The sequence below is a fragment of the Corvus kubaryi genome, unplaced genomic scaffold, assembly GCF_017639235.1.
Source record: "Corvus kubaryi isolate FWS band 111438036 unplaced genomic scaffold, C.kubaryi_AGA036_p1.0 split3-73, whole genome shotgun sequence".
NCBI lineage: Eukaryota > Metazoa > Chordata > Aves > Passeriformes > Corvidae > Corvus > Corvus kubaryi.
Genome location: NW_024582091.1, coordinates 12,456,919 through 12,468,175, shown reverse-complemented (window position 1 = coordinate 12,468,175; position 11,257 = coordinate 12,456,919).

Below are 11,257 nucleotides of genomic sequence, written 5' to 3'. Positions count from 1 at the left end.
GACTTTGACAAAAGAGTGTTGGAACCATTTCATCAAGTCCTCCTGTCTCAAGGTCATATTAAACATGCTTGTGACTAGACATCCAAGTAACTTGTTTCTTCATTTCTCTGGTTTTTTGTAAATCTGATTGGCAATCAATAAGAAATTGCTGATACATCAGGGAATGTCAGAGGGGTTGAAAATAGTTAAGTTAGACTCTATGATCTTAACAGCCTTTTCCAGCCCAAATGATCCTTGATAAGCAGCAGTCTGACCCTTCTAAATGAAAGGAGAATTGAGTACAGAAAATGGAGTGAGGTACTGAGAAGACAGCAGATGATTTTAAAGTATGCTTAAAATCTCCAAAACAAGCTTAATGCACTCCCTTCCTTAAGGAAAGGAGGATATCTAAACATGCTCTAATAATTTCCACGAAAGAAATCCAAGAAAGGGAGCGCACACAACCATCAGCTTCCAGGAATAGCTTTCCTCATACTGTTTCATCCAGATAATATTATGCTGTCAACAACTGACTGACCCACGTTTCATGGCTCCTCAAAGGATGGTGTCTCAGAAGACTTTGTGTACTTACTGGCAATCAAAATGTCAAAGACTGAACAATGCTACCAAAATGCTGCTTTTTGAGAAGGGAACTACTGAACTCTTGCAGGTCTGTCTGAGAACATGAAACTAAAAATTCTTTTTCTCAGGAATTTACAAAGTGTAAATGTAAATGTGAGATGTAGGAAGTGGGAGCACTGCTGAGGTTTTATCAGATTCATATTCAGAATCATGTAAAAGAGCAATCTACATTACTGGGTTTGTCACCACTGGTCCAAAGGTCATTGATAGGGCAGCACAGAAGAAGACAGGAGTAAATTAACTCCTAATGTTACATATAGTACTAAGCCAATAAGAAAGTCTGCTAAGGCAAGAAATGTACCCCAATAAAAGACATTTCCAACAATAAATGCCACAATTTTCACCACAGCCAAAGGAGAGAGGAAGAGGCCTGGAAAGTTACTGATAATAGAAGTCCTGTCTGCAACGACCAGGTGCCTAAAGTTTTATATTAAGTGTATGCATGTTAGGCAGAGGTTAGGTAGATTCACTTAAGATGAAACCCTCAATTCTTATAATCAAACTTTAAGCAAGATATCATCCTTTGGGGAGATTTTGTAGAACTTAGTCTTTTAGGGCAGATAAGAAGCAGATGCAGAAGGGAAAGAGTAATCATGTTCTCTACTTCTCCAAACTCAGTCTTTAAGAACATAATTTCTAGCAGGTTTGGGGGTTTTTCCCCTTTTATCTCTATAGCTCAGAACTCAGAGCTGAAATGGAAGCAAACAACCAGGTGCTCATTACATTTTAATAGTCTACTCTTTTGTTTATTTCTGGCTACTTGCATAAGGGAAATAAGGGACATTCCTTATCTTTTAAATATAACAAAAGATATAGCAAAACTGTTTTCTCAAACAGAAAATAAGGAACTTTTATATTTTGTAGGTTCTGGTTGATCTTATTTTGAACTTTCCACTGGGCTGATCATGTCAGTTTATGTGGATCAGTCATTTGTTGCTGTATTTGGTTTGCTTGACAAGGCTTTGGTAGCGGGGGGCTTCTGTGAGAAGCTGAGAGAAGCTTATCCTGTGTCCAGCAGAGCCAGTTCCAGCTGGCTCCAAGACAGACCTGCTGCTGGCTGAGACCGAGCCCATCAGTGATGGTGGTAGCACTGCTGGGATAACATATCTAATAGGGAGGAAAAGCCCTGTGTATCTGCAACTGTAGCAGAAGAGCGGAGTGAGAGAATGTGTGAAACAACTCTACATTAAGCAATGTCAGTGAAGGTGGAGGGGGTGGAGGTGCTCCAGGTGCCAGAGCAGAGACTACACCCCATGGAAGTCCACACTGGAGCAAATATCCACCTGCAGTCCTTGGAGGACCCCACACTGGAGCAGATGGATGCAGCTGAAGGAGGCAGGGACTCCAGCGGTAGCCTGTGCTGGAGCCAGCTCCTGGATGAACCCATGGACCCATGGAGAGGAGTCCATGCTGGAGCAGGTTTTGCCGCCAGGACTTGTGACCCTGTGAGGGATCCATGCTGGAGCAGGGTGTGCCTGAAGGACTGCACCCTGTGGAAGGGATCCATGCTGGAGCAGTTTGTGAAAAGTTGCAGCCCATAGGAAGGACTCACATTGAAGTTCACAGAGCACTGTCTCCCATGGGAGGGACGCCACGCTGAGTGGGGGAAGAGTGTGAGTTCTCCCCGAGGAGGAAGCAGCAGCAGAGGCAATGTGTGATGAACAGACCGCCAACCTCATTCCCCATCCCCCTGAGTTGCCTAGGGGGAGGAGGCAGAGAAATCAAAAGTGAAGTTGAGCCCAGGAAGAAGGGAGGGGTGGTGGGGAGGTTTTTGAAATTTGGGTTTATTTCTCATTACCCTACTCTGATTTGATTAGCAATAAATTAAACTAATTTCCCCAAGTTGACTCTGCTTTGCCCATGACAGTAACTGCTTGAGTGATCTCTCCCTGCCCTTATCTCAACCCACGAGCCTTTCATTATATTTTCTCTCCCCTGCCCAGCTTGGATCTTGACAGCAATTTCTGAACAGTACAGACGAAAAACAACACAGGAGAAGACATTGTTAATAGCTACTATTGACAGAGAGTTTATTCCAAGCCACTCAAGGTGTAGAATCAGGACCCTCAAAGCTATTTTCATAGTAGCAAATACAGTGGCTCTGCTCAAAAGAATTGCAGTCTAAGATTAGCACTAGCAGAGGCACACAGGTGGGAAAACATCAGCAAACAAAATACTATCAGGAAGAATAATAGGTAGCAGTCATAGTTTAATCAACAGCCTGACTCCTGTAAAATATATTTTGTTGGCATCACAGCAAGGGAGGATTTTTATCCTTTATAATGAGGATATCTGTACCTACTACAGGAAACTTATTTCAAGCCTGGGAAGGCAGGAAGATGTCTGACTGAAATCGAATAATACTCTGGGAGAGGCCAGCATCAGAGGCTAGTGGGAGGCAATAATTAACCTGAATATGTGATGAGAAGTAGATGAATTACCAAAGGCTTTGAAAGTCATGTAAAGAAAATTTGCTCGTTAGTGAGGTTTTAATGGAGGAATAAGATAAGCAAAAGGATGCACAAAGAAGGGATGAAGAGAGAAGAGGGTCATGGCCACAACATTTGTGTGGTAGCATTTAGGTAGGTATAATGAAACTTTCAAGATCAGGAAAACACAGCTGAAACATTACAGAAACCAGGTTGGAAGTTTTAGCAACTAAACCTCCCTAGCTTCAATCTGCTCTTAAGGGGTAACTTGGGCAATGAGATAACTTCACCTGAGTATCTTCTGGACTCTTAGATGGGGTTTATGGTTTTGGAGTGTAGAAAGCCCCTACGATTTAGGGCTCTGTTTTAAACATGACAGAGGCTGTGGGTCTTGAGGGGACATGCAAGGATATTCTTCCTCCTCCTTTGCAAGCACAGTAGTGGGAGCAGAGTGAGGGAACAGGTCAGGCTCCCATGCAGATGTGTGCTAAGCTGAAGGAGCAAGACATGGACAAGGCGGTAAAGCAGATTGGAAATGAGGGGGAGAAAGTTCATCACTAGGATGAAAAGTCATGAACTTTAATGGGGATGTGGGGACAGATCTGGGCCAAGTCCAAAAATGTTTGAGAGTAATAAGAAAACCAAGAAAAACCCAGAGTGAGTGGCAGATCGCCTTTTTTTTTTTTTCTCTCTTTAATAATAGATGCATATTTTAATAGTAGTTCATAAGAAGAAGATTCCTTAGGTTTGGAAGCCTTGGTTTGCTCTTAAAGAGGTGAACTGTGCACCTGATGTGTACTTTTGCAGAGCTCCTAGAGTGTAGAGATGGAACCATGGAGAGTAAGAACTGGGGAAGGGACATAGCAAGGTTTGCCCAAGGAAAGAAGGAGAAACCCATGAAATTCACAGCTGGAATTTAAAAGCTACAAAATAAAATTATCTGATTCTGCTTCCACAAACACAGACATGATCACCTGGCAAAAGTCCATGTCTCAATTTTTTTAGTCCACTAATCTTTTAAAGGCTACATCCAGAACCCAAGGTGTTTTTCAGATCACCTCAAAACCTTGTTATGGGCATGTTCTACCTGAGATCTGAATCCTTCAAGACTGACTTCCTTCTGTAAAGAGAAGTAAAACATACCCTTCTAAATAGAGACCACATTTATCTTTTACAGTTAAGTATTCCCTTCCCCAATAATGACCTTAAACATGAGACATGAAGACATGCACTTTTAGAGCTTCTATTAGGAAGGTTAGTTAAACAATCTTTGGGTAATGAAAAGATTGGGAAATAAGAAAAGAAATATGAAAAGATTAACAATTGGGACAATGCTGATCTGGGCTGCTGATCTGGCTCTGTAGTTCTACTTGGTTACTGTAAGAAAAGCCAGATGAGACACATTCTACTTCCAAGAAGTGGGATGCATGACTGACACTAACCGTGCTGTAATTACGCCTCCCCTGATGAGGAAGAATTTTAGAGTCTTTGCCAGGAGTCCAAGAGACGAACGGACGGACCTTCAGCCTTCTCTGCTTTCAGATAGCTGTTGATTAAGTCTTATCAGAGAAATAGGGCCACTTAACATGACCCAGACATAGCACAGAGCAGAGAATGCAGGAGAATGCCCTGTTATCAAGATTTACACAGTCTTTTAAAGGTAAATTAACCAATGGTCATTAAAAAGTACATTAGTTTTACTTTTCCACCAATGTATAAGAAATCATCTAGTCACGTAGACAGGAAGTGCGGAATTCTTTATCCAGTCATTCCAAACTACTTCTACTGCAGAATATGAAGTAGTAGAAGAAGAAGAAGAAGGTCTGGAGAACAACAACAATCCTCCACTTTAAAGTTTTTTGCTTTTATCTATTTACTATATTAACAAACCCAAATCCTCTAAATTTTTCTTCCTGTGACAATCTTACATAATATTCTATCACCTAGTTCACACCAGTGTAGATTCTAATTCTTCCCAGAGGGTAGGCAATTTTCTCCAAGGACGAAGGTCAAAAACGGTGTTGTCCAGGGGGGTAGAACCCTTTAAAACAGGAAGAGAAATATTCTCTGCACTCTGGGCTCCTACACGACTGCCTTGTGTTTGGCAGAAGCCTCAAGTGACACAATTTTATTTACCTATCTCTTCTGGGCCTTTGTTTTCTTCCCCAAATACCTACCTATAGAGCACCGCTGGATACTGATGGCCTTTGCTGGTTTGATTATCTTTTAGTAGATTCACTTGTGGATTTCACACTTTGCAACATGTAGACCAAGAGTTTCATAACAGCCTCTCTCCAAGATCAGATTATGTTGGATTTAAGGGGTTTACAGAAACTGTCTTCTGTCGCCAGAACGAAATCTTCCACTGTGCTCTACCTTGCAAAGTGCTGCTGAGAATAACTGTACATACCCTGAATCTCTTAAGGACCTCTTGACCTTGCAAAGTTCTGATATTTGGATGATGCTATGATCATTCACTACTCCTTTAGTCTTGCTACACTAATCTGCTGATGAAAGTAGGCCTACAAGACTTTTGTGGCCTTCAAAACTGCTTCTGTTCCTGAATTTCAGCATGTTGTAAGAAGCATCCCTCTCTAAGCCTCTCGGTAAGCAGAACAGACAACTAAATTTTGCAATTAAGTCTCATACTGCAAAAGAAACTGTCAACTAGTAAACATCCTAAAAGGACTCAAATTAATGGATGATGCATTTTATTAAATTAGCAGCCCAAATCTGCATGCCAGCAAAAGCTCCTAGCTTCTGATTACCTCCGGGAACAAAGACTAGAGCACGCTTATAAATAGTGGCAGTGGGCTAAGCATATGTTACCTTCTTTCCTAGATAAATATTAATTATCCATGCAGAAGAACCAGATCTCTAATAGGAAGAAATCTTTGTGGCTTCCCTTAGATCAATGGTGACATGATGATTTCGCTAGGAAAATATTTGATTCTCAATTTTCAGCAGTTTTACTTCTTTGCAGTGATTCACTGCATTGCACAAGTTTACATCAAGCTTTATGCATTAGTAGCTTGTTGCTTTAAAATGTGTGCAGACTTTTTTTTAAACACAAAATTCAGTGTTTCATTTCTGAAAACCTGGTATTTTGGGACCCCTTTAAAATCAACTCTGGATCCTGAAAGGAGACCTTTAGAGATTCCATTCTCTAAATCAGACAAAAAGATTTGAACATACTGAAGTGGGACACTGCTTTAAAACTGATATAGGTCCATATCTGAAAGTGAAGAATTTATCTTCTGCCAGTTCTGAGCAGACGAGATGAGACCTTTTTTCATTTGAATCCCTACAAAGTCTAAATGCATTCATTGTCCTTTGCCTTCATGCTGAACAGGTGCTAAAGGTTATGCCATTGACTTTTATTCCTAGACAGCTGTACCTTTATGTCATAATGTCATGGCTATTTTCTACAGATTGTTCCCCAATGGGTAGGCATGTATTTTATAGCAGGTTATAATCCACACATATTATAGCAGGTAGGTTAAAATCCCTTCAGGTATATAACTTCCAGCCTGAACTGGAAGGATGATCACTGAGCCAGATCCTCTGGCACCAAAACAGGCATTTGCACTGATTTTAGTGTGAATTAGAGGCTCCAGGAGCCTCAAATGGAAACCACAGCCCTTTTCACACAAGCAGTCAATTCTTCTGATTTGTAACAAAGCAGGAGAATTATGGCCAGCGTGGAAGGAGAGGAGACAAGGCAGGATTGAAGTGGTTTCCTGTGGAGTATCTCCAGGAACATTGTTAAAAATCAAATTCCTTGTAGATGAATGAGGAGCAGACACCAACCTCGACTTCCACCAACCTCAACACCACCACAACCGAAATGTGTCAGGATCAGTGCAGTGAGTGGAGATTAACTGCTAGAGCCACTGTAAGGGAGAACTGGAGGGGTTTTTTTTGCTTGACCTCAGTTGCCTACTCAGGGTAATTGAATACTCTTCGGAGGGTATCTGAGTGTATTTTTCAGCAACTGTCCCTGACCAGTATGGGTTGAGAAACTCAGTGTGTATTTGTGCCTTCTGAGCCCATGTGCTTGTTTCTCTGTCTGGGTCCTTAGAGTAAAAATCAAAACTAGGCCCAGCTGTTCCTTATAATTAAATATCAGTAACTCAAGCTGGGTGATTTTATTTTGACTAGTGACTTAAAAGTGATGACATTTAAATGGCCTTAGCTGTATTTCAAAGTTAACATTGAGAAACTTCACACAGACATTAGTGTTATTTGTCTGTTGGCAAACTCAACAAAATACCACTGTGTTGATTTACATAGCGAAGGTTATCTTTGCTAACAGAAGGACTCAGAATTTCATTATTTAAAACATGAGTATGAATCTCATCACAGTACAGGAGGCTACAGATGCCATTACACACGGCTTACCACCTGAGTCGAGAGCAGAGGTGAAGTTTATATTGTGCACTGAGCCCCGTGTTCAAATATACCTAAAAGATCCAAAAGCCAAAACCCACACAACATTATGTGTGGCCAAGAGAGATCTGACTGTACAATGAGGACTTTTCCTTTCTATACTTAGGTTTGTTTCTATGTGTCTGTCTTCCCTCTCTAATTTATTTATAAGATATTTACGCCATACATGGGCAGTCTGTGAAGCAATAAACCAATAATAGGTTCAGTTTTCATTGCAGTTTCTATATTTGGGTATTTTAGTACATCAAAATCTGGATATAAGAAGTATCAACAGTCTTATGCCAGCAGAAAGAAATTAATTTTATGCCTGCCTCTGCACAGAAGCCAAAAGCTTCAGGAAATAAGATCTCTTCTCATAAGCATCTTTTCAGATCCAGTTAGGAGAGGAGAAAATAAACAATGAAATGCAAGCTTCTGGGCAACAGCACAGCAGTGAAATATGATCCTTCATGTGATAATACATATGATTCACAATACGTGTCTGACTGGCACTCCAAGACTCCAGTACTTATTGGTGATCTAGGAAGAATCCAGTGCTTTCATCAAGCCTTGGCCTTTGGAAGTCCAGTTGTGACAGGGGTCTATGTACAGCCTGGCAGTGCAGAGAGGAAGAGCAGTCTTTTAGAACCTGAGCATCCCTTGTTGTGACACAAATCCTTGGAACCAGCATGCACAGCCTAAAGCAAGCAGCAGTTCCAGTGCCTGGGTGGGGACACGTTTTCTGCCTGCTCCTCCAGCAGTGATGGCAGCACCATGACATGAAGCACTCTTAGGAAGCTGGCTTTATTTTCTTCCTGCAGCTGTTCAAAACCCAAGCCTGAGGCCCTAGAGAGATGCATGGGGAATGCTTACTGAACCTGCCCAGGAAGACCAGGTGGTCCTTATAGGAAGTCAGGTGAGGTCACCACAGCTAGACCTGTCATGTGCTGGGTGAACATTTTGCTGACCACTCACAGCAGTGCTACAGAACTGAGTGGGAAACCAGCGAGCACAATGGAAGAAAACAAATGAGGGAGGAAAAAATCATCTTCTTGGCAAGACAAAGAGGGAAGCAATGAATGATGATTACTGATGAATAATGACTCAGAATTAATGGAGAAGGGCAACAGCAAAAGCTGTGCACTGAACACAAATATTTTAGAATGAGGATAAACAGTGACATTAGTAGGGTGGCCATAATTCACATAATTCACATAATAATTGTCTACACTGCACCCCATCGCTGCTAGCAGTGGCTAGGGCTAGAACATTGCCCTTGGAAGCTCTATAATTTTATCAGAAGAGCCTTTGCACAAGAGGCAAACTGTTCCAAAACTGAATGAAGGGCTAGGTTTTCCTCTTGTTATTATTGGTGTTTTAAATTTAAATCCCTCTCAGATACATAGCCCTATTTGGGAAGAATGTTGAGCTACAGAGGCTTGAGGGCAGTCGCCAACTTAAGCACAACTAAATTAAGCCAGAAATGTTGAGCAGAAGCAAAAGCAATATCACAGTGTATTAGAAGCCAGGATTATGAAATCTCTGCCTATCAAAGAGATGAGAAGAATGGAGACAGCTCTGTATTATTATATTTAATGCAGTAAAGTTTAGAGGCTCTAACCAATTACCAGGCATGGAAAGGAGGTGGTGCCTGCTTGAACACAAGGAGGCACCACAAAATAAAAACAGACCAAACCCTATCCCCATGCCCTCTCAGGAAAACAGAAAGGCTTATTGACATTTTATCTTCCTGTCAGTTCAGTGAATGTAAGCAAACCTTGACTGCCACACTTTCTTTAATCCTACATCACTTCTTGAGAGAGTCTAACTAAAGATCTGGGACAGAGTTTACAAAATCTCAAGCACCACCACTGGTTTTTTTTTTTTTTTTTAATCTCAGGAGATCTGTGGGTCTTAGCACATCTCAAGATCAGGGCACCTTGCCCTGTGCTGAAGCAGGGAGGAAGGGGCTGTCTGTGCAGGGCTCTGGCTTTCCCACACTGCTGCGCAGCCCTGGCTCTTCTTCAGTTCAATGCTTCTCTTCCTAGAGTTTCCTAACCCCTCTGGGCCACAGTGGGTCCCCTCCAGCCTTCTCTTGTGGTACTTCCTTGATCTGCATCCTCTCAGGTGAGCCAGTGCCTCTGGTTCAAGGGTGACCAACAGGGCACAGAGGTTTCTCACCCTGCCCATAAGCTCGATGTCCCAGGCAGAACACTGCAGTGCCCATAGCTGTGTGGTGCTGAGTGTAGCCCAGAAAGGACGGAACCACAGGGTAACTGTTTGCTTTTCCACCACAGAGGAAACCAGCCAGGAGGAGATATCCAAGAGGGAAGTCCTTAGAGTTTACAGGGAACTCAGGCATATAGCAGCACGTGGAGATGTGCACAAACATGCTCGCAGACTGAAAACGCTTTTTTCCTCAACTGAATTTCTCGTGGTATCTTCGGGAGATTTAATCGGGCTGGAGCATAGACATCTCACCGAGCTTGGAATTATCCTGACCCAGCAAAAAGCAAGCTCGCACTTCCCTTTGTGTGCAAAACTTTCCTGCGGCTGCTGAGAACAAACGCTGGCAGGAGCTGCGGGACCTGGACAAATGTGTGCTCCCGCTGCTCCTGTCCCCGCCTGCCGAGCGCCGGAGGAGCCCGTGGGGCACATCAGGGCTGCTCAGCCGCGGGCGTGCCTCTCCAAGCACATCAGAAAAATAAAGGAAAATATATAAAAAGAAGAGGGATATGATAAGAAAGCCTGAGCCCAGAAGACACGGGATTACTAGAACTGTAAAACAGGCGATGTGATGCGGTGGGCCGCGCACCCCTGCTGCAGCGGGGCTCGCTGCGCTGCGTAGCCCCTCGCCCGGCGGTCAGGGCGGATGGCCCGAGATGCCTGTCCGCTCTGGCTGCGCCCCTGTCGCGCATCGTCTTGGTCACCCCGGTCTTTCCCGCACGGCCAGTACCGGCACCGAGCGGCACTTGTAATGCCGCCGAGGGACGTGGCGGCGGGCAGTACACCCCGGCCACGCCGGGCTCCTTGGGGAGCCTGGCATCGCCCAGCCCCACGGCGTAGCGGGCACGGTGCGAGATAGGATGAGAAAACCGGCAGGACCAAGGAACACCTGCATCCGCCCGTGCCGTGGCATCCCTCGTCGGGCTGGAAGGGGAGGGGCTGCTCCCCGCCTGGGCGGGGGGCGAGCTCGGGCTCCTCCCGACGCCTGCAGGGGCAGGGGCGGGGGGAGGGCGGTGGGGCGGTGCGCGGGGCCGGAGCGCGCCGAGCCCCCCCCGTCGGACGGCTCGTGGGTGCGGGAGGGAGGGCCGAGAGAGGCGGCGGCGGCTCCTCCTCCGCGGGCAGGCGGGCGGGCAACCCGCCCGAGAGCGGCACCGGTTGCTCGGTGCCGGCGGAGCCGCGCCGCGCCGCCCGCTATATAAGGGGCGGCGGCTGCTCGCTGCTCACTCGCACCGGTCCCTGCCCGCGGCTGCCGGCGCTGGGCGGAGGCCGGGCCCCGACAGCATGGCCCGCGGCTGGGCGCAATGGGAGGTGGTCTCCCCCCCTGCCTCCCGCGGACCCTCCTCCTCCTTCTGCACCCGCGGCGGCGGCTGCTGCAAACTTGCTGCGGCGGGCTGCGTGTGAAGGCACGGCCCGGCGGGGCGGCTCCGCTGCCCTCGCAGCCCCCGCCGTCGCGCCCGCAGCCGGGGGGGGCGAGGCCGCCGCCCGCGGGCATGCGGCGCTGCCACCGCGCCCGTCGAGACACGGTGTGGAGCCGCGGGCGGCCGGGCTGCGCT